Genomic DNA, 13,028 nt, shown 5'->3' on the forward strand with positions numbered 1-13,028 from the left:
AGGGACCCACGGTGACTAACGCTCAAGGGGGGTGGCTATGGACGGAGGCCCTAGGGAAGGACCCGCAGGGATTGGCAATAGGGGGGTGACGACGTAAGGAAGGGGGGGCATAGTCTCATGCAATCTACAGGATTCATGCTTGGAGGTTTCATGCCTCCCCCCCATCACCACCACTCCCGCTCTCTCTCTCCCCCCCGACGTGCTGTTGGCGAGGAGAGAGGGGGGAGTAAAAAAAATTATACTGTTGAAAATAAATTTTTCTTTCTTTCTTTGAAATTACAGGGGAGTTCCTATGGCATATTACAAGGGACCCATCCAATGCTGTTGTAGTTTTCTTGGAAACTTACCAAATCATGAATCACAAGCCAGGACTAAGTCACCTTCCTTAAAATCCTTGTGCTTGATAAAGTTGTCATGATAGGCCTTTCATCAAGCCTGGGTAACTTCTATACATTGTAGGGCCATCTTGGGAGTCTCATCCAGACATTCCAAGTGTCAAAAATGGTGATATAGTGAATAAACATCTCCCAAGGATTCGGTGATAACCATGCACAAAGAAGGCAATTCCAGCTCTATAAGGAAAATGGCTTTTGTACCATACACCGATTGGAAGGGTGCATGTCTTGTAGTAGTCTTATGGGAGGTTCTCTATATGTAGAGGGTCTCTAAAAGTTTATCATCCCAATCATGGTGATGTGTAGCAATTGCTCGGGTAAGTTATTATGTATAATAATGTGCATCATGTGAGTTCAAAAGAAGGGAATTTTTAAAAAGATAGGCTTATCGATATACATTCATAGAATGAAAAATTTTAAAATGCATAAATTTCTTCATAAAAGGAGTATATATATTCCATGTGTGTATTTTTTACATAAGGGTATTATTAATTCATAAAACCAGCCAATATTCTCTTACAAAAAAGGGGGTCTCGAATAATGCCTTCCACTTGTGAGCACTCATGTAGTGATGGAGATGCCAGTTTTATAGACTCTTTGTAGAAAATAGAACGATTAGATGTGATAAGAGCCAAGATTTATAGGTAGGGGCCATTGGAGCTCTTGGAATTTTTGTGGAGGTTGCATAAGTGAGACATCCAAAAGCCTTGGGTATGGACATGTTTAGTGGCATGAGTATTGTAGTTGTGTAGCCAAATGGTGACCACATGAGACCACATGGTCTTCACTCACTCTTCAACACTCTAGCATCTCCACAAGTTGATTTGACATGTGTATGAGATGGCTCCTAAGAGTTGCAGTACCCCTAAATACATGACTTGGGATAAGAATGCAATTGAATGTGGAGTGCAATAGTGAGGCAACAACCACATGTAGGTAGAGTTGATAATGGACGAGTAGTGGACCTAGAGCTTGATGTGCTACAAAGATGAGAGAGAAACCACAATCAAAGGAGAGAGACAATCCAATGCTCAACAAACTTCCATGTTTGGAGAGTCAATAGAGTAAACCCACTAGATGAGGTTCCTTATTTTATGGGGTTAAAGTTTAGAGAGTTATTGGACACATGTAGGTCAATGGCTTATCAATGGCCACTTTTGCAACCTGTGTAGGTCAATTGACCTATGTGTGTCTTGGCCCTAATACATTTTTCATTATTTTATAATTACAACATACTTTCTTTGAGCTTTCTCCCTAATTAAAGTGATATTGAAACATATGTATTTTCATGCTCCTCTCTCTCTCAAACAGGTGTGTGTACATGTGCACACATATAGACATACTCTCTCTCCCTCCTGTCATACTTGAAGCCTGAAGGAGGCGTGAAGTCAACACTCGGGTAAGCTACTATGTACTCACTATGTATAAATCCTAGGCATTACATGCGTTCAAGGCATCTCTATCACTCTCCCACTAAACATGCACCAAGCTACCTAAAGTCTCAAACCTCTATAAAGAATGAAGCTTCAAGTTGGACACTATGGTCATCCCCTTGAGCCATTCTCTCTCTCTCTCTCTCTCTCTCTCTCTCTCTCTCTCTCTCTCTCTCTCTCTCTCTCTCTCTCTCTCTCTCTCTCTCTCTCTCTCTCTCTCTCTCTCTCTCTCTCTCTCTCTCTCTCTCTCTCTCTCTCTCTCTCTCTCAAATGTGCATATCCTCCCTCCTCTGCATGGAGCAACCCTGAATAAATTGTACTTCATAAAATAGGTGAAATTCTTTCTTATGCTGACGCAAGTGCCTCAAATTTTAGATACAATTTTACTAGTTCTAAACTATTCTAAAGTTCTTTTTGTCAACTTCAGGTCTAGTTATTCACAGCAAAAGATGCTCCAACCTTTATCTAGTAGACTGGCACAAAATTCTAATAGGATCTTTTACAGGCAATCTTTACATGCAAAAGCCATGTTAGTGCAAGTGACTCACCTCCAAGATTTGAAGGGATTATTTTTAAACATGCCAAAGTTAATGTACTTGCCTCTCACTTGCCTATGTAATAACAACAATACACGAGCAACACACATACCTTGGCACTGTATTGACAAGGTTGTCTAATGCAGTAAGCTTAGATTTGGTTAAAAACATTCACTTTTTTATTCTATAATGCTTCTACAACTTCTAAATCTACATTTATGGATATTTCAAATTATTTATGACTCTCCCCACAAGTTGTTGTTGAATGTGAAAGTACTAAAGTGCCTACGCAATAGCAAACAGAAGTGAGAGTATTGGAAGCTATACATCTATAGACTTTTGTAATCTCTCCTCAATCCCTCAAAGGCTCCTCAACGGTTTTCTTTTTTGTCACCTATGAAATTGCATGTGAAAAATTAAATGTGATGTAGTGATACTGTGTTGTGCAGTCTTCCAGAACCCAAGGAAGTGCTAACAAATGTTGAGGATAACTTGGTTCCTTCTATAGCTTTGATACATGTTGAAGATGATGATGGAGTTGAGGAAGGAAGTGTGCCAGATAAAGTGTGGCAATACATCTTGGTATGAGATATTGTATACTCTTTAGTGTGTATTTTTATTATCTTAATTGTTTCTTTAGTAGTAGAGTACAATTCTTGTTGCACCTCTTCGAAGATTTAGTAGTGAAGTCAATGGAGAGTCAATGGATAGGTCTACACTCCTCTTAATCAATGCAACACAAAGGAAAATACAGGACAATCTGCTTTGCTAAGCTATCCTACATCTCCAATTATCTTCCATGCAAATGCCATTTGTTCAATGGATTATTTAAGCATGTTTGGAGATCCAAAGATTGCAATAGCATATGGAGTGCTGAGGTAGTGTTTAAGGTAAGAGAGGGATGGATTTGATGCCCACATCATGTCATGCAATTTTGGTGTAAGTGCATGATCAAATGATTTGAAAATCTAATGGCTTGAAATGAAAAGAAGAGGATAGGCCTTTATCTTAAGCACTTTAGTGACTCACTAAATGTACTTGGATGGTTCAAGAAAGAAGTAGCTAAGATGAATAAGAGGTCATTCAACTAGCATAACAAGAGATCATTCAAGTACGCCTAGGTGCTAAACAAGCTGAAGGCTAAGTGTGAGCATTGCCATTGATATCTCTCTTTGGAAATTTGAAACAATGGAGTACTATTGTGCTATTATTGATTCCCTTGATTAACATGACTTCATCAAGCACATGATTATTGGGACCTCTCAGGTTGAGTGTGTAGGCCTTATCATTGACTCAAGTGCTAGGTTTTGAAGCTTGTATTATCCTCGTATATCTAAAGATGGAAAGACTTGTGAGCATGGCCTCATTTCATTTACCCTGCATGTGAAGCAGTTAATTGGCCATTGTAATAAGATGAATGCAACAAATTTGAAACACTTAAAATCTCGTTATAAGGAAATCACTAAGGAGGTGATTTTATTATGGTTTTGTATATTCTTTTTTAATCTAATATTTTTTATGTATGGAAGACACTATATTAAGTTTTTTGAAGGCTAGTAAGCATGTAGATCCGTTAAGATACTTTATAGAAGCATCATATGGTCGACCATTTCAATGACCCCATCACTCCGCCATATATATGTGAGGCTTGTATCTTTGGGAAGCTAGCACGACCAAAGTTTTTCAAATCTTGTACATTGACTACTCATCTTATTGAGTTGTTTCATTTTGATCTCTATGACCTGATGCCCACCACATCTCTTACAAGCCATGACTATTTTCTTACATTTATTAATGATGACTAAGTGATTACTCCAAGTATGCAGTGCTTTATTTTCTTAAATAGAAATATGAGTTGTTTACACATTTCAAACACTATTTGCATATGGTGGAATATGAGCTTCCTTACAAACCCAAGGCCATCCAAACTGCCGCACCTTGCGCATCATTCATCAATTTATTGTCGCTTAGACACCTCAACAAAATGGTGTGGCCAAACAAAAGAACCGCACCATAATGAACTCCGCTCGTGCTATGCTTCGAATTGCTAGTGTCCTCCTCTCTTATTGGGAAGAAGTTGTTGCTACGACATGCTATACAAAACTGGTTACCTAGTCACACCCTTCCCAATGTCACAACCTACAAGTGATGGTATGGTTTTAAACCTAATCTCTCTGACTTAAGGATTTATGGCACCCCAAGCTACACTAATTCCCTCCTTTGACAAGTGAAATAAAATCTCTTCACAAGCCCAAAGTGTATGTTTGTAGATTACGGGGATTTCTTTGGTGTAAAAGGTTTTTGGTTATATAATCCTGGCACTCGCACTTTTGCCTTTTGCAAATGTTTTATTTTGTGAGGACCCGCTATTAATCCTCATCCTTCCCAAGAAAACTCTTCTTTACTTGAGGCACCCATTCTAGATCAGCCTCCAAATTATTAAAGTGTTGAGTGGTGGACTTCCCCAATGGCTGTGACCCTAGGCCCACCTCCACATCCTCCTCCTGGCAGCATTCTCCTAGTATCCAAACTCCCAATGATTGCAAATAATAATGAAAATACCTCAGTGATTGCAAATTTTAGTGGCAGTATCTCATCTCTCTTGTGTGACAGTCTCATGCAGCAGTCTCATGTAGGCTGCCATTCCACAATGCAAATGTGTTCACCAACCTCCCTCTTCCTTTACGTGTTGCAGACTCATTCCCTACTGATTTTGAGCAGATGAAGCGCAGTCTCATTCCCCGCTGATTACAAGTCACTTCCTCTCACCAAGTTGCTCAGCCTCTCACCAAGTCACTGTCTCATTTTTGTCTCTTTCTCTCACCAAGGCGCCTCCTCCTTAGTGCCCCTTTCTCCTTTGAAGAATCTCTATCTACAACCATATCAAATAGAGATCAAATGATGGCCTCATCAAACCACTCTCCTATGGCCACATCAGATGCTCATCAAACCACTCTCCTACAGCCACATCAAACGACGGCCTCATCAATCGAGTAGAAGTGAGAGAAAAAGTTCCAAAATCTCCTTCGCATCAAACAATGGCCCTTCACATCAAACGATGGTCCCATCAAACGACAACCCCATCAGAAGTGCCAGTCCTTCACATCAAACGACGACCCCATCAATCTGCTATCTATCACCAGTCCACGACTCCTTCGCCATAGTCCTTCGCTAGTCCAAAATCTCATTCGCTAGCAGTCCACTACTCTGGTCTGTTATCTGTCGCCAATCCACTACTCTTCTACGTCTCCTCTTTGTCAATGGACTCCTTGCATCCACAGCATGTCAATAATCATGGCCCATAAGGATGGTCATGGTACCCTCTTTGCCATCTTTTCTCCATCAATGTTGGCCACTTGCCACCACCTCCTTCTTTGCATGTCTTTAGAATCCCCCCTCTACCCCCTTAAGGAGATAGTACTTAGTGCTCACCTACTTGATGGCTTCCTCAAGAATTATTGACAGCATGTGCATTGCCTTCTCAATGGCTCAACCTTTCCCTTGTTGCTAATCCTCACTAGTAATTGATCCTTAACCTTTGTTTGGAGGAAGATAACAGGCATCACAATATTGGTTGATAAGCTAATCATTTGTTTTTTGCATATTAGTTGATAGAACTCTTCATCATGCAAGGAGTTTCATTTTATTGTTGAATAGAAAATGTTAAATGGATCACTACAAAATTAGAACAATATCTACAACACTTGACTAGAAAACCTTTTGATGTTGTTGAACTTGATTATATTGTAGAGAAATTCAAGTAGATGAGGCACATTGTTTGGATGCATAAAGAAGCCTATAATGCATTGAGAAGAAGTTGCTACAAATATAAGGGCATTCTATTCAATAGGTAAGCTTTCTCAATGCTTTAGCTTTGAAGTACTAACATTTTAAGAAAAATGAGTGTACGTATGAGTTAAAATATTACATTTGTTTAGCTTGTCTTTCTATAAGTTTTTGACCCTATGCAAAATTTGTAAATTACTGTATCCATGATCATACTCTATCATTGTCTTCTATTTCATTATCTTCTCTTTAGAACAATGTTATTTAGGAACCTATGTTTGTATGGCTCATAATAATTTGAAAAGGAAATGCCAATTATATAATAGAGGGCATATTCAAAATGTGGTTAACTAAAGGATTCTAGATTGAAAGGGTTTCTTGTTACCACACATTTTCTCCCCATGGCAGGTGTTATATTACTCTCCATAAATATGTGTCCCCTCAAGCAATCAAGATGTGTGCGATGTTTAAAATCATTTTCCTTTCTTTAAGAATTGGTGTTGGTTCTTGAAGTAACGAAAGCAACTACAAATTGTGTTTTAGGGCATGGCAAAGCTTTAAAGACCCATCCACAAATTATCTGAGTAGCTAGTGACTTAAATAAGCTTATAGATAAAAGAAAATTTCTATAATATGATTAGTCCCATCTTTTTTATCTATTTATTTTGATATGCATGTTACTTATGTGTTTTGTATGGTTGATTCTATCTTTGTTATTGCAAGTTATATACAAAAAGTATAAACTACTGTAGTTCAAAGTGTGCATGGGAGTTTTCATGACTACGTGTATATGTGTACCCTTCATGTATATATGCATGGTAAGGAAGAGGTTGTCGATTGGCATACCCTATGTGTGTCATGAGGTGCTTCTTCCTTGTCATGCTTTATTTGTATATTTGAGTTTTTCCGTATATGCAAGTTGTCTTGTTACTTGTGGGACATGTGGATTGGCATGTGTCGTGAACTCGACATATACATGTCATGATACCTTTGTCATCTTGTGATAAGTGTATGTAAGGCCGAAAGGTGCTTGCCAAATAGACACTTAGCCGTGAATTCGGCAAGTGAGTGTCTTTTGGTGGGCATGTCACAATCGACTTGGCATTGTGTCGTGAACTCAACAAAAAGGTGTCATTTTAATTGTGACACCCTCCCTTCTCCCTTGGATATGGATGGGCACTTGGTCGTGAATTCGTCTAAATAGTGCCTTGGCTTACATATGATTAATAAGTGATGGGAATTTGGTCGTATATTCGGCTGCACAATGTCTTGACACACTAGTCATCTAGTATTGTTTGATGAAATTGGCATTTAGGTCATATACTCAACCAGAAAATGTCCTCACATGTGTAGTTGTTTTAAAAAGCAGTAATGTTTTAGCATTTTTTATATTATTGAACTACGACTTAATATAGTTTGTGTAGCATTTTCAATTTCTAAATGGTATCATGCAATTATATAATTTAATCAAGGTTTACATAGAATACTAGTATACCTTGAGATTGATGTTACACAATTTTTTTTTTCAATCAAAGATCACATGTCACACTAATTTATTTGAATCAATCAAAGGTGGAAATTATGTTTTTAATTGAATATCTAATGCAATCTATGTTGCATTTTCAATGTTTTTCATATACTGCAATCGTTTATTTCCTTTTTAAGATCATACTATAATCGTGTATTTCAATGTTTTTCATATATTGTAATTGTGTATCTCTTTTAATTGTATAGTTTAATCAAGGTTTACATAGAATACCAATATAACTTGAGATTGATGTTACACAATTTTGTCTTCAATCAAAGATCATATGTCACACTAACTTATTTGAATCAATCATAGGTGGCAATTATGTTTTTAATTGAAGATCTAATGCAATCTATGTTGCATTTTTATTGTATTTTCTTTTTAAGATCATACTACAATTGTGTATTTCAATGTTTTTCATATACTGTAATCGTGTATTTCTTTTAATTGTATAGTTTAATCAAGGTTTACATAGAATATGAGTATAACTTGAGATTGATGTTACACAATTTTTTTTTCAATCAAAGATCATATGTCACACTAATTTATTTGAATCAATCATAGGTGGAAATTATGCTTTTAATTGAAGATCTAATGCAATCTATGTTGCATTTTCAATGTTTTTCATATACTGCAATCGCGTATTTCCTTTTTAAGATCATACTATAATCGTGTATTTCAATGTTTTTCATATACTGTAATCATGTATTTATTTTAATTGTGATTATAAGTTTTTTTAGGTTTTTGTCATGTCCATATGCAAATGCATGGTTTAAGCCTTTGTTATCATGCTTATGTGCTTGCCTTTCTTTATTGTGGACAATTTATGATTTACAATGGCCCTCAACATTGCCAAAGCTCTCTGTATTTGCTTGATAGAGGCCATCTCATCTTGCACAGAACATCAAATATCCTTTGTTAATAGTAACGATGTTGCTTTTGTCATCTTTTGCAACCGGGCATGTGCAACCATGCGTACAATGTTGCAACAATAAGGGCTTTCACACTTAGTCATCACTGATGTGCTTTGGGATTCATATAAAAATTTGCATCTTTGTTGCACAATACTTGGAAATGCACCCAAGATGCTAGAAGATCTTAAAGAATTAGCACCAATGCATGCATCAAAGGAGAAGCTAGCCTTATGGAACACAAAGTGGAGAGAGGAGGTAGCACGCTCAAAGAGGGCCAAGTACTTGTCTGGTGCAATTTCTTTGCCAAAGCATCTTAAGACCACCATAGGTGCAAGTCCTAGTTTCGATCCCACCAAGCAACAAGGTGATTTATCAGGGGCAGGAACTATATTGTACACATTGAGGAATCACCAATGTGCACCAACAATTGGCATTCCCTTTGATGCTATCAAGACAGGGAGAGTTATTGGCCAAGGTGCCTTCGAAAAGTGTGTTGAAGCTACCATAGACAATATTAGCTATTTTCCTTCAAATTTATCATATTGTGCTAAAATGTACAAGGGCTCCAACAACTCTAAACTACAACAATTTCAAGTGGAGCGTGGGATGTAGAAATTTAATGCATCAATTGTGCGATGCTTTGCCTTTACTTTTGAGCCCCCTTGGGTTACAATCTTTCTCTTCTTCAATGGTGGTACATTGAATGATATATTGATGTGGGGTCATTTTCAAGAATGTAAATATAGAAGAATAATCGAGTGTCTACACAAGCCATCAATAGAATTCAGACCTGGTCCTGAAATGGTGCCCAGTGTAGAGGAGATGGCTAGAATTGTGGGTGTCATAAAAAACATGTCGAATATTATTCATGCATTGGTAGATAGGATGAAGTCCGTGCATAGTGCTAGTGTCATCCATTCAGATTTGCATGCTAACAATATGGTATTGGACTTCACTAGAGATAGCACCCCTACAATTGGTATCATAGATTGGGGTCTAATGCTTATTTCTGGTATGACAAGACTAGCCCTCAATTGGCAATGTGGGGGGTAGATAATCCCATTCACATTATAGATGAGCATAGATGGAAAGGAGCATTGGAGAGGAAAAGAATGCCATGGATTGCACCCGAGATCTATGACCCACTATGCCAGTCTGCATATGGTAAGGAGTCATATGTGTATGCAATTGGATGGCTCATCATCTTCCTTGTTGAGTTTTGGTGCTTAGGCCAATGCTTGTGGTTACATAAAGAGCCAAGAGATGCTTCAGATAAACAGATCATGCACTTTATAGAGTTCAAGGCAAGGGACCGCATGTTGGCAGATGATAGGGCCATGCAAGTATCATTTGCAGATATTGATGACTTTTTGAGGATGAAGTGTGGCATTGATCCTACAAAGGCACAAAGACCACTCGTAGAGCTTGGACCCTATTCTAGCTCACCCTTACTAAATAATCCACATCTTGCAATCTCTTCCCATATTTTGTAAAACATCTAATCTAGTTTTACTAGTCTCTATGACTCATGGATCCAAAGATGCCTCGAAATAGATCATAATTTTTTGTAAAACTCTATGGAATACAATCTGTAATTTGTACTATATAATACCATCTCATGAGCATCATACTCCATCTCCATGTCATCACATAGAATGTAAATGCTTTACATGCTCGAGCAATATTTGTATGGGTTTCTTCAAGCCGTTTGACTCATATATGAAGTTTACTATTATTAATCACATCTTGATAATTAGCTTTTAGTTCCACGATCTTTCCACAATGCTTTTCACTTTATAATTTATAAAGATAACACTTAAAAATATCCTATTTTCTTGTTCAATTAAAATATGCTCTGTTAACAATATTTTAATGTTGAATGCAGGTTTTACAATTGAATAAGTGATTTTTCATTTGGATTTCATGGGAACTTTTTACAAGATTCAGGTAATCTTTGATGATACTCAAGAAAATCTAGGTCTTGTGAGACTAAGAAAAGATGGATCCGAACCTACCTTTGCTCAAATTCATGAACAAATCAAAGGTGATGAGCTTATAGATGGGTATTTTAACTTCATTGAGGACAATTATATTATTAAAAAGTGACAAGAGGAGCGATGGACTCTTAGTGATAATCTTCAAGTTTGCATCAAGAGGTGTGCTAGTGTGGCGAATGAACCACGTTCTCCAAATAAGCGACAATGTTTAGAACAAGTTGTAGAGGATCAAAATGAGGCTTTAAGCAACCTCACTTCAAAGCTAAAAAGCAAATTGTTAAGTCCAAGCACTCTCGAGACTTGGAAACATGAATGCAATAGAATAAGACTAAAGTTAAAACAATCAACATTCTAAAGGGATGATAGGTTTGAATTACACAATGAAGATATCAATGGAGAATCTGGAGTTCGCATTTGGTGTAACGAATGTAGCTCGTTGTATGGGAAGGGCTCAGTGGAAGGGAAGCATGCCGCATATACTTGTATTTCTAACTTCATGAGGACACACATAATGTAGAATAAACGTCATGAGAAAAATTATCTTATGTTTCGAGGGCTTACAAAAGTGGATATATAACAAACTATAATTGATTAAGAACCAAATGATAAGAAAAAAACAGAGGTGTCAATAGATAAGTTACATTCTTACATGGAGAAACATAAAGGTAAATTTATATTTTTTCTTAGTTTGAATTTATATTTGCAGTTCTTTCTATTGAAAAATAAGTTGTGCATTAGATGAGACTTTATAATATCAAACTCGTTATATAATATAAGTCTAATTTTCATGTAGATTGGGATTTTGAGGTCATCAAAGCTACCTTACATGACTTCAAAGACAAAAGCTTTGCTCGTGTAAGGTGCAAGTACGATGACACATGGCTACATTTGTGTCCTTCAAGGTCTAACCTGTATACAATTTTGATAGAGCATACAAAATCAATATTGCACACAAAGGCATTTTTGAAGGAGGAGGAAAAATCCAAGCCATTGCTCACAGGATTGCATGGACATCCTCGAAAGGATATAGTACATGATCCAAAACAAGCATCTCTTAGCAAGTTCATGGTCTCTACAAAGGCTAGAAATTCAACTCAGGGTGATCCATTGGCATCATCTGTAAATGACCATAAAGATGATGAAAATGCATTGGTAAGTTTAAACTTGTTATGTTGGGGTTTATGGAGTCACATAATTGAGGTCAACAAGAAGAGCATCAATGTGAACTCTTTATTAGATGATCGATGTAGTGGCAAACTTTGCTTTTCAGAGCCTTTTACCAGGGCAAATTTGAATTATGGAAATACATGCTATCAAATAGATGCTTGTTTTCATCACATTGATTGTCCACGTATTTCAAATAGTGGGCAACCATTCACAAACTTCCTCTTGTTCTCATTGCAAAGGTATACCTAAGCTTTCTGACTTTAGGATGAGAGTATATAGGGAGAAATTAGCCCAAGAGAAGAGAGGGATAGGGGAACTAGATCTGGTAGAAGATTAGATTATCTAATTAGATAGGAGCTCAGAGAAACAATACTTGTTGCAAAAAATCATATAAGAGAACTCACTTTTAAACTATACAAGTATAAGCTTTGACTTGCAGCTCTTTCACTAAAAATAAGAGCTTACATGAAGCCAACATGGAGTCTCTTAATCGAAGAGATGTAAAGATATTTTGTAAAAATATAATAGAAGCCCATAGATTGGGAAATTTTGGTGGAAAACCTGCTCTATGGGACTTCTTGCAAGACATAGCTACAAATATGTTACGATCAAAGGGAGGCCAACAATATAGTGCAAATACCAAAGATTTTTTTGAGGTAAACTGTTGCAAAGATGTGGGGTGGACCAAGGTTGCATGATTTCCTTACTACTAACCTCAATGGCCCTTCATTCTCAACAACAAAGAGAGCCCATAGACAAGCCACCCACTTCATACCTACACATGGATATATTTTTTATGCCATTGTTGAAATATATTGGAAGGAAAAAGAAAAACATGGCATTGCATGAAAGATTTCCTTTATTTTGGTGGAAGATGAGACTACCATAAAGAAGTGAATAAGGTAAAGACATCACAAAATTTGTTTTTTGGACTTGTAAAAAATATTCTTGATCAACTTTTAAATTTTATGACATTCGTTGTTTTGATTGTAGGTGGAACCCTAAAGATGATATGCTTATTGGGTTTGATGGATACAAGTCTTTAGAACATGAGTGCGGGACTTCATGCATGATTAAAGTTGAAGAAGGAAAAGTAGGCTATGATGTAATTGTTGATGCTTTTGAGACTCGTATCATTGGTGGTTATGCAAGAGTATTTGTTGCAAATCCACTTCATGAAGCACTTTCGTGCTTAGTAAGATAAGACATATAGTAGATTCTTTGTTAGATGAAAAGGACAAAGTAAATCCAGTAGTGAAGCTTGACAATAAT

The 13,028-nt window shown here is 37.0% G+C and overlaps 1 pseudogene; it reads left to right on the plus strand.

Annotated features, from left to right (window-relative positions):
- Positions 1 to 10,515: 10,515 nt before the first annotated feature.
- On the plus strand, positions 10,516 to 11,883 carry LOC148027875 (uncharacterized; annotated as a pseudogene).
- The last annotated feature ends 1,145 nt before the right edge of the window (positions 11,884 to 13,028 follow it).

This window comes from Lygodium microphyllum, chromosome 12 (genome assembly GCF_053477565.2).
Source record: "Lygodium microphyllum isolate KBCC chromosome 12, Lygodium_microphyllum_v1.1.10, whole genome shotgun sequence".
NCBI classification, from domain to species: Eukaryota; Viridiplantae; Streptophyta; class Polypodiopsida; order Schizaeales; family Lygodiaceae; genus Lygodium; species Lygodium microphyllum.